The 19,535-nt window shown below is 38.5% G+C and overlaps 2 pseudogenes; both read right to left on the reverse strand.

Moving 5' to 3' along the window:
• Positions 1 to 251: 251 nt before the first annotated feature.
• LOC147359899 (olfactory receptor 1165-like) lies at positions 252 to 1,167 on the reverse strand (annotated as a pseudogene).
• Positions 1,168 to 14,235: 13,068 nt separating this feature from the next.
• LOC147359900 (olfactory receptor 1165-like) lies at positions 14,236 to 15,263 on the reverse strand (annotated as a pseudogene).
• Positions 15,264 to 19,535: the final 4,272 nt, after the last annotated feature.

Genomic DNA, 19,535 nt, shown 5'->3' on the forward strand with positions numbered 1-19,535 from the left:
TAAAGAATCAACACGCACTTCAGGAGACATGAGTTCCATCCATGGCTTGGGAAGATCCCCTGGAAGAGAGCATGACACTCTTTCCACTCCAGTATTCTTCCCTGGAGATTCCCCATGGACAGAGAAGGGGTCTCAAGATCACACTAATCAGCGAATAAGCACACATTTGAAGAAAAATGTAATAACCATCAACACACTGTGTAAAGTACATTTAAGAAAGTGCTCTCCTCTATCTCTCTTCTCATTCAAAATTACATTAGGTGAGAAAAGATTTTGGTGTTGACTAATTTTCTGATGGTCTCCTTCACATCATTATTTCTAAGGCTGTAGATAGGGGATTTAGCATGGGGATGACTACTGTGAAAAGCACAGTGGCCACTTTGATGAAGAGCCATGAGCTTCTGGAGTTGGGTACCCAGTAGAGAAGAAGGATGACCCCATGGAAAATGGTGATGGCAGTCAGGTGGGAGGCACAGGTGGAGAAGGCTTTTCGGAGTCCACCAGCTGAAGGCATCTTGATGATGTGACAATTATGAAAACATAGGAGGTGAGAATAATCAGGAGGCAACACACCTCATTGAGATTAGAAATGATAAAACATGTCATCTGACTGAAGTAAGAGTCAGAGCAAGAGGCAGAGACGATTGCAGAATGCTCACAGCCAAAGTGATATATGACGTTAGAACCATAGAAGGACAGCTCCAAAAGAGAACATGTGATTGTCAAGGACCACGTTCCACCCCATGTGTAAGTTCCAGTGACCAGGAGGCTGCAGAGCTTAGGAGACACAGCAACTGTGTAGAGCAGGAGGTTACAAACAGCCACAAACCGGTCATAGGCCATCACTGCTAACATGAACATCTCCGTGATCACAAGTGTGCAATCAAAGAAGAACTGCAGCATGCAACCCATGTAGGAAATAGTCCTTGTGTCCACAACCAAGATCTCTAAGAGTTTGGGTGTGGTTATAGAAGACTAACAAAAATCAAGAAAGGAGAGATGGCTGAGAAAGAAGTACACGGGGGTGTGAAGTTTGGGATTGATTCTGATGGTCACAATCATACCCAGGTTCCCCACCACAGAGACTGTATAGACAGTGAAGAAGACCAAGAATAGGGGCACCTGGAGCTGTGGGTATTCTGAGAAGCCTGAGAGGATGAAGGTGATTCTGACTTCTCTCATCCATCACTATGGTTTTTGCCAGAGAAAACCAGAGTTCACCCTAAGCAACCAGACATGACAGAAATAGAGGGTATTTTTTTTTTTCCCAGCCTGGACAGGGGACTGGTCTGCAGTGGTGAAGTCTGGGATTTCCCAGGAATACGAATAAGACACAGTTGGAGCCCAAATGGTATACTGTGTGTCTACAGGTGTGGAGAGTGCAAGTCAGCTTCTGATGGAGAGGCAAGGAGAGGATGGACTGGGAAGAGCTGAGTGTCACGGTGACTCAGAAAATGTCCTTGTTTGAATTTCTCCCAGCTCTGTCTCCCTTTTCTCCACATGGAGAATTCCTTTCTTTAGCTTCATTTAATTGAACTTGTTGATTGTGCTTGCAAATTCTTATGTTTGTTCAGGCCTTTCTACCTGCTCAAGATGTCCTGTTTTTCTCTCACTTTTCCTTAGTGCTCTCCGATCAGAGAGAGGCTTCCCAGGTAGTGCGATGATAAAGAATCCTCCTGACAGTGCAGGAGATGCAAGGGACATGAGTTCAATCCCTGGGTCAGGAATATCCCCAGGAGAAAGAACTGGCAACCCACTCCAGGATCCTTGCTGGTGAAATCTGATGACAGAGGAACCTGGAGGGCTATAGGCCATGGAGTCGCCAGTCACATAACTGAGAGATCCAGAACCCACCTCATCAGAGAAGCCTCAGGTTTACATTCCCTTAATGATTTCACCAACTGGCCAAACCTTGGTAAAAAGTCACATATTGTATCTCCTAGAGAATATGAATGATGTCTTGTTAACAATCTAGACTCTTTAATCAAGTCAACTTGCCTTAAAATTTAACCTCAGTCACTTATTAATATGTCTCTGACAAGTTAAGCTCTCTGAAACCTTACCTATAGAATATAATTCTAAGAATTTGCTTTTACTACACAGTTATGTATAAAATATAACTTAAATTAGTGAATTATTTTCTAAAACATTTAAGACTTTAATTTTACACATAATAAATGCCCCCCACCAAATTTAGTTTAGAATACTGGAGTGGGTAGCCATTCCCTTCTCCAGGGGATCTTCCCAACCCAGGGATTGGACCCAGGTCTTCCACATTACAGGTAGATTCTTTACCAGCTGAGTCACACGAGAAGACCAGAAATACTTGAGTGGGTAGCCTATCCCTTCTCCAGCAGATCTTCCCGACCCAGAAATCAAACTGGGGTCCCATGCATTGCAGGCGGATTTTTTACCAGCTGAGCTATCAGGGAAGTCCAACTTTAATTATTTTCTAAAACACTTAAGACTTTAATTTCACATGTAATAAATGGCCCCCACCAAATTTAGTTTCTTCTCTTGTATTTCTAATGCTGTTTTTCATGTTTACTTTTAATTTGAAATATTTGACCCCCAAATATTCTACAATGTAGCACTGCCTATAATTTTACGAAGTCTGAAATGGTGCAAATAGTGACTAAGAAGTAGAAAAAAATGCATACACAGAGGAAATCTTTTTCTTACTTACTTATTTTCTAATGTTTCCTTCTTAGCTGTACATTTCCATTAATGTCTCAAGCCATCAAGGGATAAACTTCATTTTGTCCATTTTTCCCTGTCCTTGTCTGTATCTCTATGATTTCCTTTCCATCCAAGGTTAAGGCTGTGAAAAATGTAATTAGGGCAAAATGAACATATTCTTCAAAATACACTCCCATCTTTATTGCTAGCTACCACCCATCTACTCAGCAGCTATCTTTATTTAGCCTACCTACCGCCATCCTTCAGGACTAATTTTCATTCAATTTTAGTTTAAAATCATGCTCAAATGCTTACCCATATTCAAAATCATCTCCATACAAATTACCTGCAAACTGAACACTTCTGTCTGGATTTCTGTGATCTCTAAAAGAACTAAACTACCAATGCAGCAGACATAAGAGACACGGGTTCTATCCCTGGGTTGGGAAAATCCCCTGGAGGTGTGTATGTATTCTTGCTTGGAGAATCCCATGGACAGAGAAGCCTGGTGGGCTATAGTCCATAGGGTGGTTTATTAAGAGTCAGAAAGGACTGAAGTGACTTGGCATGCACAGTATCACTGCATTACCTAGATTGCTTGATAGCTATTTCTTTCATTTTACTCACTGCAGGAATTTTTATTTTTGTGCACAAAATACACACATTTTGATATATAAAAGCATAATTACCTTTTAATATCAAATACCAGGCAACATATTTCAGACTACTTTGGGGTTTAATTCAGAACTCAAATTTGCTGTACTGCTCCAACTTGCTTTTACCTGAATGATTTTAAACTCAAAAAAATTAATGCAAAGTCTGGCATATTCCTCTACAGTTTTATAGATCTCTTTTTAATATTTCCCTATTTTTTAAAATTATTTTTAATTGAAAACAAATAACTACTACTTGAATGTCCACCAAAGACATCATTCAGCTATATAAGCAAAGTTCAAAACTAGATGCATCCCATGAATATTAAAGATATAAGAAATAAGTTCAATATCTTGTATTCTTACCCTTTAATGAATTAAATGAGTACCATTTCATTGCTACTGGGGTTGCATAGGCGCTTCTCTGCCAAAATTATGGTTAATTTCAAAGTTTCCCACATCAGAATTAAAGTAAATCACTTACACAACTCACGAGAAGCCATATAGTCTTTATAGACTGATTTACTGAAGACTTCTTTAATTTAAATAAGAATCTTGAAAAGTATTTAAAAAAATACTTACATTTAATTAAAATTGTGGTAGCTTGTAATAAGAGTATTGTAACTTCTTCCAAAGTATATTTCAGTAAAGTCATCAAGAAAATTACATTTTTTTCTCATTAAAAAATAGAGACACTCTCAAGGGTAAGCAATACTTGCAAACTAAACTTAGGGACCATGCTGTATATTTACGTCTACCTGAGTGACCTGGGGATTCACACCCCAGAGAATTTTGATTGGGTTGTTTTCCATGAGCTACAAACAAGACAAGTTAATGAAAATCCTGTATTCCTATATTTTATGATTTAAAATATAATATAGGAAGCTTGAGCATGTTTATCTTCTCATCTTAGAAAAATAACACTAGCAATCAACCTGTTTATATTTATCATGGAAGACGTGAATTCCAAAATTCAGAAAGAGAAAATCACAATTACTGTCCCGTAGACCAAGCATAGTGTTATGTTTATTTCAAGTCTTTCCTCTAAGTTTTCTTATTTGAACATCTATATTTGTAAAAAAACATATTCAATATCACACTGAATAGAAATATGATATTCTGGCATTTGCAGTTATTATTGTATCTCAATGTTTTCCTGTTTTATGAAAACTTGTTGAATATACATTTTTCGATAATGCAATTGATAGGTTTGCTGAATTGTGTGGTATATTAATGGTCTATTTCATCATAATAAACTGCTGCAGATTCAGTGGCTTGAAAAATACTCATTTATTAATTCACAATTTTGTATGCCCAAAGTTAGGCACAATACATCTGGTCCCTCTTTTCAAGTTACCACAAGGCTGAAATCAAAGTGTCATCAAGTTTCTCATCTAGAAACTGGTTCTCTTCCAAGCTCATTTCATGTTGTTGGGATAATGTAGTTCCTTGAAGTTGTAGGAATAAGGTCTTGTTTCCTTGACATCTGTTTTGGGGTTATTCACAGTTCCTAGAATCCACTCCTAGGTATCTGCTTTGTTTTCTCCTCTCAAGTCACTCTCACACTTAAAATCTCTCTTTCAACACCCTCTTATAATTCACACATCTCTTTAAAGAGGGATTCAAGTGTTTTTAACAAATCATTGGATTATATGAGACTCACCAATAAGGATAGTCTTCTTTTCTCATGATCAACTGATTTAAAACTAGTTATAATTTGAAATTATTTGCCAGCAGCTCCCAGATTAATGTGTAATTAATTGAATGGCTAGTTGAAGATATGTGTGCACCAAGTGGTGGGGAATCTTAAGGACTAGTTTAGACTTCTACTTGTCACTCATGAGGTCAACATCTTTGTAATCTTTCCATTTATATCTCATTCTATTTAAAATAGCACCTACTTGCTTGAATGTTTTACTTACGAGAAGAAACTTGATGATTTGTGATTCCATTACAAGAAGATAAGAAAGCAAACACAGTTTTTAATCTCACAATAAATAGAAGGAGGAAAAGATGAGAATGGTGATCAAAAATAGAAAATGGACAGTGAAGTAGAAATAAGGGATTGAGCAAAACTAAAATTCTGATGTTTAAAATGATACATAAAATCAATCATCTGATAGATAAATTGATTAAAAATAACAGATCATAACACAATTGCTACTCAAGAAAAAAAAATGGGACTTCATTACAGATGCTGTCAATGTAGAAAAAATAATTAGGGAGTATTATGTAGAATTTTCTTCCAAAAAATTTGACTACTTAGTTGATGTAGAAAAATCATTTGAACCATACAAATAAACATGAAATACAAAATATGAATAGCCTCTATCTCCTTATGAAATTGAATTTTCAGTTAAAAATCTTCCCACAAAGAGAACCCCAGGTCCATACTATTAAATGGTAAATTCTGTCAAGCATTTAAGTAACAAATAGCACCAAAAAAACATGCATGGATATTTGAATAAACAGAGCAATAAGAGATATATGCAACACTTTTTCTTCATCCCATTAATATAGCTCATACTCAAACTGGAGGCATTGGGATTTGAATTCAGTCATTCTGGCCACAGAATTTGTGCTCTTAGTTAAAAAGTTATGTCTTTTGATTGCAACTGGGCCATAAAGATTCTTAAAGGATAAGCTTATGATCATGGGTTTTATAGTCTCACAATTGGGAAGGTTTTAGTTGAAAGGGGACTTGATTAAGATTTTGCTCCAGGAGGATGATTCAGACAGGAAGGGGAGGAGGGGCTAGAGGAGGAAATAAGACTGGAAATGTTATTTAAACTTGATGCTGTTACTATCTTGCCTATACCTTGTGTGAAACATGTACTTAGGATTGTGTTTATTTGTATGTGACAGCGTTCTAGTTCCCAAACATCCATGTACATAAGAATATTCCAAGAGGCTTGTTTAAAATGAACATTCCTGGGTTTCTCTGCCAAATATCCGTGAGTTCAACTGATTTCGCAGGTGATTCTGACAGAGGTTCTAAGAAACCTCCATGATAGAAACCAAAGATTTCTGGATTTGATTTTCAGCTACAAATATCTAGAACCCAGCGCTGTGCAAGTACAATGATAGAATTCTTTGGCCTGCTTCCTGACCTTCAGGAGCCCAGGATTTGGTTGAAGAGGCAAAGACAATTCAATCAACAAAGCGCAAAACCTGAAAATGATTAATTAGTTTAGAATGTGTGAATCATAACTCTATTGCCGGGTCCAGTCCCGGTGGATCCAGGGAATTCGAAGCGGGGACGGCGTCGGCGAGGATCAGGAAACAACTGCTTAATTAAACGTTAATTAAGGATATAAAGAGTAATAGAATGAGGATAGCTCAGTGAGGAAATTCAGTGGAGAAAAGAGGCTGAATAATTCAGCCAGAAGGTAAGAGAAAGAACATGGGGAGACCAAGTTTTGGTGAACAAGGCCCGCACTTTATTTTCCAAAGTAGTTTTTATACCTTAAGTTATGCATAGAGGATAATGGGGGAAGGGGTAGAGTCATGCAGTAAGCCAGGCTTTCTTCCTGCAGACTTATCATATGCAAAAGTTTAGGTGATTTGCATCATCTTCTGGCCCGGAGGCCTGTTAACATTTTAAGACCCTTTCTTCAGAAAACTTATTTTTCTCTAAAGGTGATAAGTCAAGCGCCACCCTCCAAAAGCATTAGATAAAGTTGCATTCCTACAGAGCAAAGGTGTGGTGGGCTATAACAAGAAAAAGAATTAACTCAAGGGTCCCAGGTTACAAACATTAAAGCTACCATTTACACCAATTATATTAATCAATACACTGCCAGGGACACAGCAGGTAAGGGATATGGAGACTTAGCAGCAAACATTGGCCCAACAAGTGAAAATCCCTTCACCAATACAATTTCTAATCAATCTTTTAACTGCTCAAAGGAATCTGTATTTAGACAGTTTAGAACACCTCCTGCCTCTCACAGTTGGGAGGCTCTGAGCAATCACATGTGGCCGGAAAAACCTATTCAGGCAGGCTAGAGGACTTCCAAAGAGTTTGTAGGTTGAAACACTGTCACACCCAGGAATTATTAACTGGAGCTGTAAGCTGACTCTTTTTTCAGAGAGAGGTAGTGGGGGACAGCCCCCCGTAAAGTCAGAGGTGTAGGTGAAAGCACAAGGCAGAAAGTAGGCAGACTCTGGTTTTGTGGGTAGATGCTCGAGAATTTCCAGGGGGACTCCTGAGGCTTGATCCCGCCTCTGCGTATGCCGAGCCTCTTTCCTCATGACCGTTGTCATGGGTGGAGCTCCTCACGCTGGCTCCTGGCAGTGATAGAATTCTAGTTGAGCTATTCCAGATCCTGAAAGATGATGCTGTGGAAAGTGCTGCACTCAATATGCAATATGCACTCAATATGCAACATGCCGGCTCCCGGCACTCTATAGTTTAAAAACTGATAGCTGACAAGCGGGTTACTGGCAACCATCAGTATATAAATATATTTTTGTCCCCAGTAAAAAATGCATTTCTCAAGGAGGCAAAAATTGTAAATGAAGGTATGAAGTTTTTTTTTAGAGACATAGCACAAGTGGGAGAGCAGGCAGAGAAACTGTTTAGGTAAGATCGAAGCAAGGCAGAGAGGCACACCAGGAAAGAAAGAGTGTGGGTGTCCCCTACAGTGAGGAGGAGCCACCACCAATATTTCTAATCATTTTCTGAGTTTTGGGACATCTCTGGTGTTTCATGGGTTTCCCTGGTGGTTCAGAGGTAAAGAATCCATCTGACAGGCAGAGGACACATGTTTTATCCCTGGATCAGGAAGATCCCCTGTAGAAGGAAATGGCAATCCACCCCAGTATTCTTGCCTGGAGAATCCCATGGATAGAGGAGCTTGGCAGGCTATCATCCATGGGGTTGTAAAAGAGATATGACTTAGTAACTAACCAACAACCATCAACAACAAAACCAGACAAAGATGTTGCAAAAAAAAAAAATCAAGATAACTAATGTATTTCATTACAGAAATACTGAATAAAATATTAGAAAATAAAATATCACAGTATATGATAGGAAAATAAATAATGACTTGAGGGGGGAGGGGAGGAACAAAAACAATTACCTGTATAGCAGCAAACAAGATATATAAGAAAATTGCTTCAATCTGATAAAGATCATCTACAAAAGTACCTCTAGCTAGCATTATGTTTAATGTAAAAGCAGAAAACAGAAAAGAAATCCTCAGATCAGATCAGATCAGTCGCTCAGTTTTGTCCGACTCTTTGTGACCCCATGAATCGAAGTATGCCAGGCCTCCCTGTCCATCACCAACTCCCGGAGTTCACTGAGACTCACATCCATCGAGTCAGTGATGCCATCCAGCCATCTCATCCTCTGTCGTCCCCTTCTCCTCCTGCCCCCAATCCCTCCCAGCATCAGAGTCTTTTCCAATGAGTCAACTCTTTGCATGAGGTGGCCAAAGTACTGGAGTTTCAGCTTTAGCATCATTCCTTCCAAAGAAATCCCAGGGCTGATCTCCTTCAGAATGGACTGGTTGGATCTCCTTGCAGTCCAAGGGACTCTCAAGAGTCTTCTCCAACACCACAGCTCAAAAGCATCAATTCTTCGGTGCTCAGCCTTCTTCACAGTCCAACTCTCACATCCATACATGACCACAGGAAAAACCATAGCCTTGACTAGACAGACCTTTTTTGGCAAAGTAATGTCTCTGCTTTTCAATATGCTATCTAGGTTGTTCATAACTTTCCTTCCAAGGAGTAAGCGTCTTTTAATTTCATGGCTGCAGTCACCATCTGCAGTGATTTTGGAGCCCAGAAAAATAAAGTCTGACACTGTTTCCACTGTTTCCCCATCTATTTCCCATGAAGCGATGGGACCAGATGCCATGATCTTTGTTTTCTGAATGTTGAACTTTAAGCCAACTTTTTCACTCTCCACTTTCACTTTCATCAAGAGGCTTTTGAGTTCCTTTTCACTTTCTGCCATAAGGGTGGTGTCATCTGCATATCTGAGGTTATTGATATTTCTCCCAGCAATCTTGATTCCAGCTTGTGTTTCTTCCAGTCCAGCGTTTCTCATGATCTACTCTGCATAGAAGTTAAATAAGCAGGGTGACAATATACAGCCTTGACGTACTCCTTTTCCTATTTGGATCTAGTCTGTTGTTCCATGTCCAGTTCTAACTGTTGCTTCCTGACCTGCATACAGATTTCTCAAGAGACAGATCAGGTGGTCTGGTAATCCCATCTCTTTCAGAATTTTCCACAGTTTATTGTGATCCACACAGTCAAAGGCTTTGGCATAGTCAATAAAGTAGAAATAGACGTTTTTCTGGAACTCTCTTGCTTTTTCCATGATCCAGCGGATGTTGGCAATTTGATCTCTGGTTCCTCTGCCCTTTCTAAAACCAACTTGAACATCAGGAAGTTCACGGTTCACATATTGCTGAAGCCTGGCTTGGAGAATTTTGAGCATTACTTTACTAGCGTGTGAGATGAGTGCAGTTGTGCGGTAGTTTGAGCATTCTTTGGCATTGCCTTTACTTTGGATTGGAATGAAAACTGGCCTTTTCCAGTCCTGTGGCCACTGCTGAGTTTTCCAAATTTGCTGGCATATTGAGTGCAGCACTTTCACAGCATCATCTTTCAGGATTTGGAATAGCTCAACTGGAATTCCATCACCTCCACTAGCTTTGATCGTAGTGATGCTTTCTAAGGCCCACTTGACTTCACATTCCAGGATGTCTGGCTCTAGGTCAGTAATCACATCATTGTGATTATCTTGGTCATGAAGATCTTTTTTGTACAGTTCTTCTGTGTATTCTTGCCATCTCTTCTTAATATCTTCTGCTTCTGTTAGGTCCATACCATTCTGTCCTTTATCGAGCTCATCTTTGCATGAAATGTTCCTTTGGTATCTCTGATTTTCTTGAAGAGATCCCTAGTCTTTGCCATTCTGTTGTTTTCCTCTATTTCTTTGCATTGATCTCTGAAGAAGGCTTTCTTATCTCTTCTTGCTATTCTTTGGAACTCTGCATTCAGATGCTTATATCTTTCCTTTTCTCCTTTGCTTTTTGCTTCTCTTCTTTTCATAGCTATTTGTAAGGCCTCCCCAGACAGCCATTTTGCTTTTTTGCTTTTCTTTTCTATGGGAATGGTCTTGATCCCTGTCTCCTGTACAATGTCACGAACCTCATTCCATAGTTTATCAGGCACTCTATCTATCAGATCTAGACCTTAAATCTATTTCTCACTTCCACTGTATAATCATAAGGGATTTGATTTAGGTCATACCTGAATGGTCTAGTGCTTTTCCCTACTTTCTTCAATTTAAGTCTGAATTTGGCAATAAGGAGTTCATGGTCTGAGCCACAGTCAGCTCCTGGTCTTGTTTTTGCTGACTGTATAGAGCTTCTCCATCTTTGGCTGCAAAGAATATAATCAATCTGATTTCGGTGTTGACCATCTGGTGATGTCCATGTATAGAGTCTTCTCTACATAAAGTAAAATAACTTGATTTTCTCCTAACCCTGTGTATAAAAACAACCAAAAAACTAATGTCCTCAACCACTTTTATTCAACATCTTATTTTAACTTTTTGCTGAATAAGGAAAGAAAATTATAATTACTGGAAAGTAGAAAGTAAAACTGTCTTTACTTGCCAGCTAGATTCTGTATATAGAAAGTTCTAAGGAATCTGCAACCAAAATATGAAAAAATAATAACTGAATGCAGTAGTGGTGCGTAAATGAGTATATATAAAAATATCAATTGCATCATTGTATTCTAATGGTGAGCAAATAGAAATGACTTTTTAATTTGCAAGACTTATTCATGCACGCATGTATGTGTGTGTGTTAGTCTCTCGGTCGTGTCCAACTCTTGTGACCCCATGGGCTGTAGCCCACCAGGCTCCTCTGTCCATGGAATTCTCCAGTCAAGAATACTGAAGTGGGTCGCCATTTCCTTCTCCAGGGCATCTTCCCGGCCCAGGGATCAAACGCAGGTCTCCTGCAAGCATGAAGATTAAAAATAAACTATTGATAGCTAAGCTGTAACCCCTGAATACCTTAATTACACCAAAGGCAAGCCATTTCTAGTATTCATGGTCAGCAGGCCATATTTTTCACAATGATAGCCTATTTCTGACATTCTATACTCTAACAAGAAAGTGAAAGTGTTAACCACTCAGTCATGCCTGATTCTTTGGGACCCCATGGACTGTAGTCCGCCAGGCTCCTCTGTCCATGGAATTCTCCAGGCAAGACTGCTGTAATGGCTGACCAATCCCTTCTCCAGGGAGTCTTCCCAATCTAGGGACTGAACCCAGGTCTCCTGCCTTGAAGGTGGATTCTTTACCATTTGAGCCACGCACACTCTTATCAGGAAGAGGTTAATTTCTATTCAACACATGGATACTAGAAATATTTGTCACAGCCATCAAGGAAATATGAACTTTTCAAGTAAAACTCTAGGGGACTGCCTTTGGATCTGTACATTCTTGGGGAGATGTAGGTTTAGATATATACATAGTATTACAGCCAAAGTATTTTAAAATTAATCACAGTAATTTTAGTAGTTAATATGAGGATTGCTTAAAGTTTCTTATAGCTAATAGCAATTTTATTAAATGTGAGTTGAGAAAAGTCATCCATTCAGAATGGAAGGAGTTTTGTATTTAACCAAATTATTTTTCTAGAACTGTAAATTGCAAGAATGATATATCTTCCCTTTTGCTTTAATATGTTGATTTGTGGCTATTAATTCATGACTGTTAAACCACTTTTCAGTTTCTGGAATAAAACTCAGTGTGTTAATATTCTGTCTTGAATATTCATTATCTAACCTCATGAGAAAGATTGATCTATAAATTTATTTCTTATAATAGCTTTGTTTGAATTGATTGTTAAAAACTCAATGAATATAATGCATTATTAAGTATCCTCTCAATTTATTCTCTAGACAGATTTGTGCATGATTGACAATATTTCTTAAATGTTTTGAGAAATTCACCAACATAATAAACAGGGCATAGGATTTCTTTGTTAGGAAGTTTTTGAAAACAAATTCCATTACTTTGGGCTTCCCCAGTGACTCAGTGGTAAAGAATTCACCTGCAATATAGAAGACACAGGAGATGGGGGTTCGATCCTGGGTCAGGGATATCTCTTGGAGAAGAGCATGGCCACCCACTCCAGTATTCTTGCCAGGAAAATCCCATGGACAGAGAAGCCTGGCAGGCTGAAGTCCATGGGGTCACAAAGAGTCAGACATGACCAAGTACACACAGACATTCAATACTTTAATAGATAAGACTTTACCTAGATTTTCTATTTTTATTGTATAAGATTGAATGCTATGTTTTTTCAAGGAAGGTGTTTATTTCACTAAGATTTGTAATCTCTTATTAATGATTCTTCACAATATATCTTATCTGCCATGCCTGTATAATTTTACCTATGCCCATTTTTTCCCCTAATCAGTAAAGAAAGAGATACAGTTTGGATTATTTTTAATTCAGTATGTCAAACTCAATATATAACATGGCTTTGTTGTCTCTCTTTTCCCTCAGAAACTGAATCAATCATAGTAATGACAATAAGAAATACATCAAATGGCAAAGTCACATCAATAAAAACAATGGTGGGATTTCCCTGGTGTTCCAGGGGTTAAGATTCTTTGCTTCCACTGCTGGGAGCACGGGCTTTATCCCTGGTTGGGAAGCTAAGATCTCACATGCTGGGCAGCACAGCCAAAAATAAAAATAAATAAATTAAAACAATGGTAAAGTAAAAACCAGCTAATATGATCTTATCATTACGAAGGAGTGTAGATGAATGAAGCAGAGAGGGCATGGCTACCGTCAAGCATGCTTTAACACGCAGAGCTAAAGAACAGGTGATGTAAATTTTAGAGCCCCTAAGAGTCTCAGGGTTTAAAAGAATGAACAAAATAAATACTGAAGTCTGTGTGAAAATGAAACGGTCAAGGATAAACAGGATCCACTTACAGTGAAGAAAAGATGTCAGAAGTTGCTCTAATGGATAGTGAGATTTACTTCAACGTTATCATAAAGAATATGTGGTAATGGCAGGTACTTCAAAGGAATATAAGAAAGACTAATTAAACCGAATGAGGTAGATTCATGATTAGGCCCAGTTATTCAAAAACATCTCTGTTAATCTATTATAATTTTTTCATACTTCATTATTGATAAAGAGCATTTCTTCTTTTTTGGATTATGAATGCAAACCTGAGACATGAACGAGTATATATGTCAGAAGAAGAGAAAATAGAGCAGTTCTTAACTTGGGCTTTATCACTGGGTAATCATTATATCTCCTTAGAAATACGTTTAACTTTTTCTCAGTATTCAGTATCATCTTAAACACCTTTTATTGAACTATATTATACTGGTATTCAAAAAATTAGTGATGCATACAGAGACTAGATATTATTTTCAGGATCTTCTTGCTTAAAATCAGGTAATATTTTTATAATGAAAACTCAAAAGTCCTCATTTTACCTGGAGTAAAATAAAGTTTTGAGAAAAGCTAAAAGTTGCATTTTATAGAACTGAATCAAAAGAGTTAGTTATGAGAATCTGAGTACAAATTTAACCCTAACCCTAACCTTAACCCTGACACTAAACAGAGTCATCATCTGTGTTTGCAACAGTTACAAATCACAACATAAACTGTAGCATAAGAAGTGAGTCTCTAACAATATATATCTTCTCATGACTCTGACTTCCATAATGTATTATTTCTATATTAACTCAGAAATAATTGTACCTCATCCTGACCATCAAAAAAATGTAAAATGCAACATACAATTTATTTGAAACATAATCATATATTTATTTAAAATAAAGGTAAACTAGCATCAGAAATATGTAAGAAAATTATTAGGCATAATATGAACATAAACATATTTATTTGAGTTATACACAGCTTGACTTTAATTCAAGTGATTTTTCAGTCCTATTGGACTTCTGAATTATATTGAGGGAGAAAGCAGTTTCATGGTTATCAAACTCCTGACTGTCTCTTTCACACCTTTATTCCTAAGGCTATAGATAAGGGGGTTCAGCATAGGAATCATGACAGTAAAAAACACAGTGGCTACTCTGACGAGGAGCCATGAGCTTTTGGAGTTGGGTACACAATGAAGGAACAGAACAGTCCCCTGGAGAATGGTGATGGCAGTCAGGTGGGAGGCACAGGTAGAGACGGCTTTTCGGAGTCCAGCAGCTGAAGGCATCTTGATGATCGTGACAACTGTGAAAATGTAGGAGGTGAAGATAATCAGGAGGCTACACACACCTCATTGAGTGTAGAAATGAAACACGTCAGTTGACTGAAATGGGTGTCAGAACAGGAAGCAGAGATGATGGCAGAATACTCACAGCCAAAGTGATGTATGACATAGAACGGCAGAAGGACAGCTCCAAAAGAGAACATGTGATTGTCAAGGAACACATTCCACCCCACGTGTAAGTCCCAGCAACCAGGAGGCTGCAGAGCTTAGGAGACACAGCAGCTGTGTAGAGCAGGGGTTACAAACAGCCACAAACCAGTCATAGGCCGTCGCTGCTAGCATGGACATCTCTGTAATCACAAATGCACAGCCAAAGAAAAACTGTGCCATGCATCCTTTGAAAGAGATAACTCTGTCTTCCAGTACCAAGATATCTAGGAGTTTGGGTGTAAATACACTGGAAGAACAAATATCCAAAAAGGATAGATGGCTAAGAAAAAAGTACATGGGTGTGTGGAGTTTGAGACTTGTCCTTATGATCACTATTACGCCAAGGTTCCCCACCAGAGTGACTGTGTAAATGGTCAAGAACACCAGGAAAAGGGGTGCCAGGAGGTGCGGGTATTCTGAGAAGCGCAAGAGGATGAACATGATTACAGAGCTCTGATTTCCTTCACTCAGAACCATGGATCTTGATTTAAAAGATAAAAATAAAGAAGAATTAAAATTGAGCAATGAAACACGAGAAGGTGGAGTGAAAGAAGCTCAAGATTGCTCAACCTAAGCTAGTGAAGCAGTGTGATCAGTGTACACCCAGGAATGTTCTGAAGTGTCAGCTGAAGTCTTTGCTCGACAACTTGAGTAAATTTGATTATGGGAAATTAGCTTTATCCTTTAGAACTTCAGTTTCTTTATCTGGAAAATAAGAAAGAATAGTATTTCTCAGTAGTGGTATTATATATAAATGATTCCTGAATGAGTATAATGCTTAGAGTACTAAATGTCTCCAAAATAGAATATAATTATATGAGAACACAGGCTACATAGAAAGAAATTAAAAAAAGAAAAAAACTAAACAAATCATTGATTGGGTTATGGCAGTCATATGATAACAGCAGAATTGGCCTGGGAAAGATTAAAGATTTTTAACACATAAAGAAAAATATAATAGTAAATTTCTCTGGGGTTAAACATATAACTGCACATGCACGATGGTCCTGGGACTAATAAAAGTAGAATTTAGCCTGTATATTGCTGTTTTCAGTTCATATAGGTCTCCTCTGCCAAAAATCTTCTGGATTCCATATCCCTCAGATCAGAGTGAAAGGATGATCCTAGGTTAAATCAACTCACCAAATGCCAGATATCTTTGGAGTATTTCTATGATGGATTCCTTGCTAACACTAATATGCTGCATACAAATTTTGTATCAAAATTGAAATTTTTGTTTAAGTGTTTCCAGTCCTTTAATCAGAAAGTTGATGATTCTTGCAAAATATAGTTAATAATTATAGCAAGAAATATAATCTGTTATTTTTGCAACAGTCAAGAAATTGTAGAACGAACATGTCTTTGAGCAATAGGCAGACTTAGAAATTATACTTCATGATGGTGTTTTAATTTGCTTTATATCTAACTACTTAACCCTAGGGACTCAAACCTTGAAGAATTCTTACAGAGTTTATTGTCATGAGCTATAGACAGAATAACTAAAGGAAAATTCCTCTTCTGTAGTTTACAGTATGATTTCTTTTGTCATTGACCTATTGCTGATGCTTTTAAAAATAATTCACCTCCATACGGAGGCTGTGTTTGTGCATGCTAAGTCGCTTCAGTCGTGTTGGACTCTTTGTGACCCCATGGACTGTAGCCCACCAAGTTCCTATGTCCATGGGATTCGCCAGGCAAGAATACTGGAGCAGGTTGCCATGCTCTCCTCCAGGGGATGTTCCTGACTCAGGAATTGAACCCCTGTCTCTTTATGTCTCCTGCAATGGCAGGAGGGTTATTTACCACTAGTGCCACCTAGGGAGACCATACAGAGGCTATACTTCTTAAAATCATGAAAAATTACATTAGTATATTTTCCAATGAACCTAACCCAAATTATGGCTGATACAATGTGCTTTTTAGTCTTACATATCTCTACATATATTGATATGGAAACACACCTAACGTTACACTGCACAAAACACACAACATTATACTATACATATTTTTGCATTTAGCCAGTTAGGCTTATTATTCATGCCCTGAGTATGAGTACCATCAGCTATGGGTTGTTAGAGTGGATATTGATTAGGTGTCATGATCCTAGCTTGGACAGCAAGGAGATCCAACCAGTCCATCCTAAAGGAAATCAGTCCTGAATATTCATTGGAAGGACTGATGCTGAAGCTGAAGCTCCAATATTTTGGCTAACTGATGCAAAGAACTGACTCATTGGAAAAGAGCCTGAAGTAGGGAAAGATTGAAGGCAGGAGGAGAAGGGGCTGACAGAGGATGAGGTGGTTGAATGGCATCACTGACTAGGTGGACATGAGTTTGAGTAAGCTCCGGAAGTTGGTGATGGACAGAGAAGTCTGGCATTCTGCAGCCCATGGGGTCACAAAGAGGCAGACATGACTGAGCAACTGAACTGACTGACTGATTGATGATACTGCTGATCAGTTCAGTTCAGTCGCTCAGTCATGTCCGACTCTTTGTGACCCCATGAATTGCAGCATGCCAGGCCTCCCTGTCTGTTGGGAAGCGTAGTGCAAAATAGCCGTAAAAGGAGAAAGTCCTTGGGAAAATGGCGAAGGGCCAGAAGTACGCGGCTTTGCACTATGGATAGAAAGACATCTCCTGCCTTTGGTTATGCTCGGCGCCAAGAGTTAATAATAAATAGGGATGTTACTTGTGAGAGCGGGTTGTGGGAGAAGCCCATGAGTGATTCAGAGCGCGCTGTCCTTGAAATGTTTCTACTGATAATGTGTTAACTCCGTATGCGCTCTGCTGGCCGCATACTTTGAGCTCTTTGTTCCTGCTTCTATAAAAAAGCTTGACTGCAGAAATAAACTTGTCAGTCCTTGCAAGAGACTGTCCAAGTGTCCTTCTTTCAGGTTCGTCGCTTCCAAGTTCCGGGGAGAAAAACCCCAACACTGTCCATCACCAATTCCCAGAGTTCACTCAAACTCATGTCCATCGAGTCGGTGATGCCATGCAGCCATCTCATCCTCTGTTGTCCCCTTCTCCTCCTACCCCCAATCCCTCCCAGCATCAGAGTCTTTTCCAGTGAGTCAACTCTTCGCATTAGTTGGCCAAAGTACTGGAGTTTCAGCTTTAGCATCATTCCTTCCAAAGAAATCCCAGGGCTGATCTCCTTTAGAATGGGCTGGTTGGATCTCCTTGCAGTCCAAGGGACTCTCAAGAGTCTTCTCCAACACCACAGTTCAAAAGCATCACTTCTTCGGCTTTCTTCACAGTCCAACTCTCACATCCATACATGACCACTGGAAAAACCATAGCCTTGACTAGACGGACCTTTGTTGGCAAAGTAATGTCTCTGCTTTTCAATATGCTATCTAGGTTGGCCATAACTTTCCTTACCAGGAGTAAGTGTCTTTTAATTTCATGGCTGCAGTCACCATCTGCAGTGATTTTGGAGCCCCCCAAAATAAATCTGACACTGTTTCTACTGTTTCCCAGAGATCCAGCTATATTTCTGTACTACAATCACAGAGGTCATAGCACTAATATTTTTAATTCATCCATGTGATCGCTGCACCTACTCCTTTATGTCACATATCAAGAAAGAAAAAAAAAGGCCATATAAAATATTGGCCCAATAAGATGATACTACATAGTTTATTTGGAGGAAGAAATTGCAACCACTCCAGTATTCTTGCCTGGACAATTCAATGGACAGAGGAGCCTGGAGGGCTACAGTCTAGGGGGTCTCAAAAAGTCAGACACAACTGAACACACACACACACACACACACACACACACACACAGTTTCTTGTGTCGGAAATGATATACACATATGTAGGGGTGTTGGAAAACAAAGATTACACAAATTATTCAAAGGGATTGACAATTCTGGTGCAGCTAATTTGGGAAGATTTAGCCAAATGGGCAACCTATAACTCAGCAGCTAATTGAGGTTCCCATTTATAAGTGTAAGCTATTTTTAATATAAGGCTAAGAAATAAAGAAAATATCTGCTTACTTGTTTGAGCATCTGTTGTCACCACATCAATGCAGTTGGCCTGATATTTCAACTGAAGCTTTGTCAGGGATGGAATCAACAAATATACTTATAAATCCAATCAAAGGAGCATTTTAAAAGAGAATCACTTGAAATAGAAGGTTTTTGGTATTTTACTTTTTTGCAATTTTACAGATTTCTTAGTATGCTTTTATCAGTAAATCAAATATAAATGATAAAGAAAGTTGAAGTCCATGTAGACCAAAGATAATTAGTGCAACAAGTTTATTAATTCTATAGAGTATTACTTTGTAATTCTAAATTCCTTTCTTCCAAATTTTGTTCAGAATTGCATGCTAGTTTTAGTTAAAGCAAGAACTGTGTATATGATACTAACTTGTTTCTTTTAAAAAAAAATTTATTTATTTATTTTTGGCTCATGGCTCCAGAACGCAGGCTCGGTAGTCATGGTATACAGGCTTAGTTGCCACGTGACATGTGGGATCTTCCCAGACCAGGGATCGAAACAGTGTTTTTATCCTCCAATATGTAGTTTAGTTAAAGCTTGAAGACTTAATTTCATAAGCTTTGACAGTGCTTCTAGGTAGAGAAGCCCTGATTGTGCATGCTCCCATAGAGAGGTTTGGATTGTGTTATGTAAATACATTTTAAAAAATGGATGTCTTAATTATTTGTGATATGGCATCTTTTTTGTTAAAAAAACAATTATTTCAGATTTAAAGATTTGTGAAAGTGGTAAGTGCCAA

The sequence above is a fragment of the Bos grunniens genome, chromosome 14 (assembly GCF_055505025.1).
Source record: "Bos grunniens cultivar Pamir isolate PY7600 chromosome 14, Bosgru_T2T1.0, whole genome shotgun sequence".
NCBI lineage: Eukaryota > Metazoa > Chordata > Mammalia > Artiodactyla > Bovidae > Bos > Bos grunniens.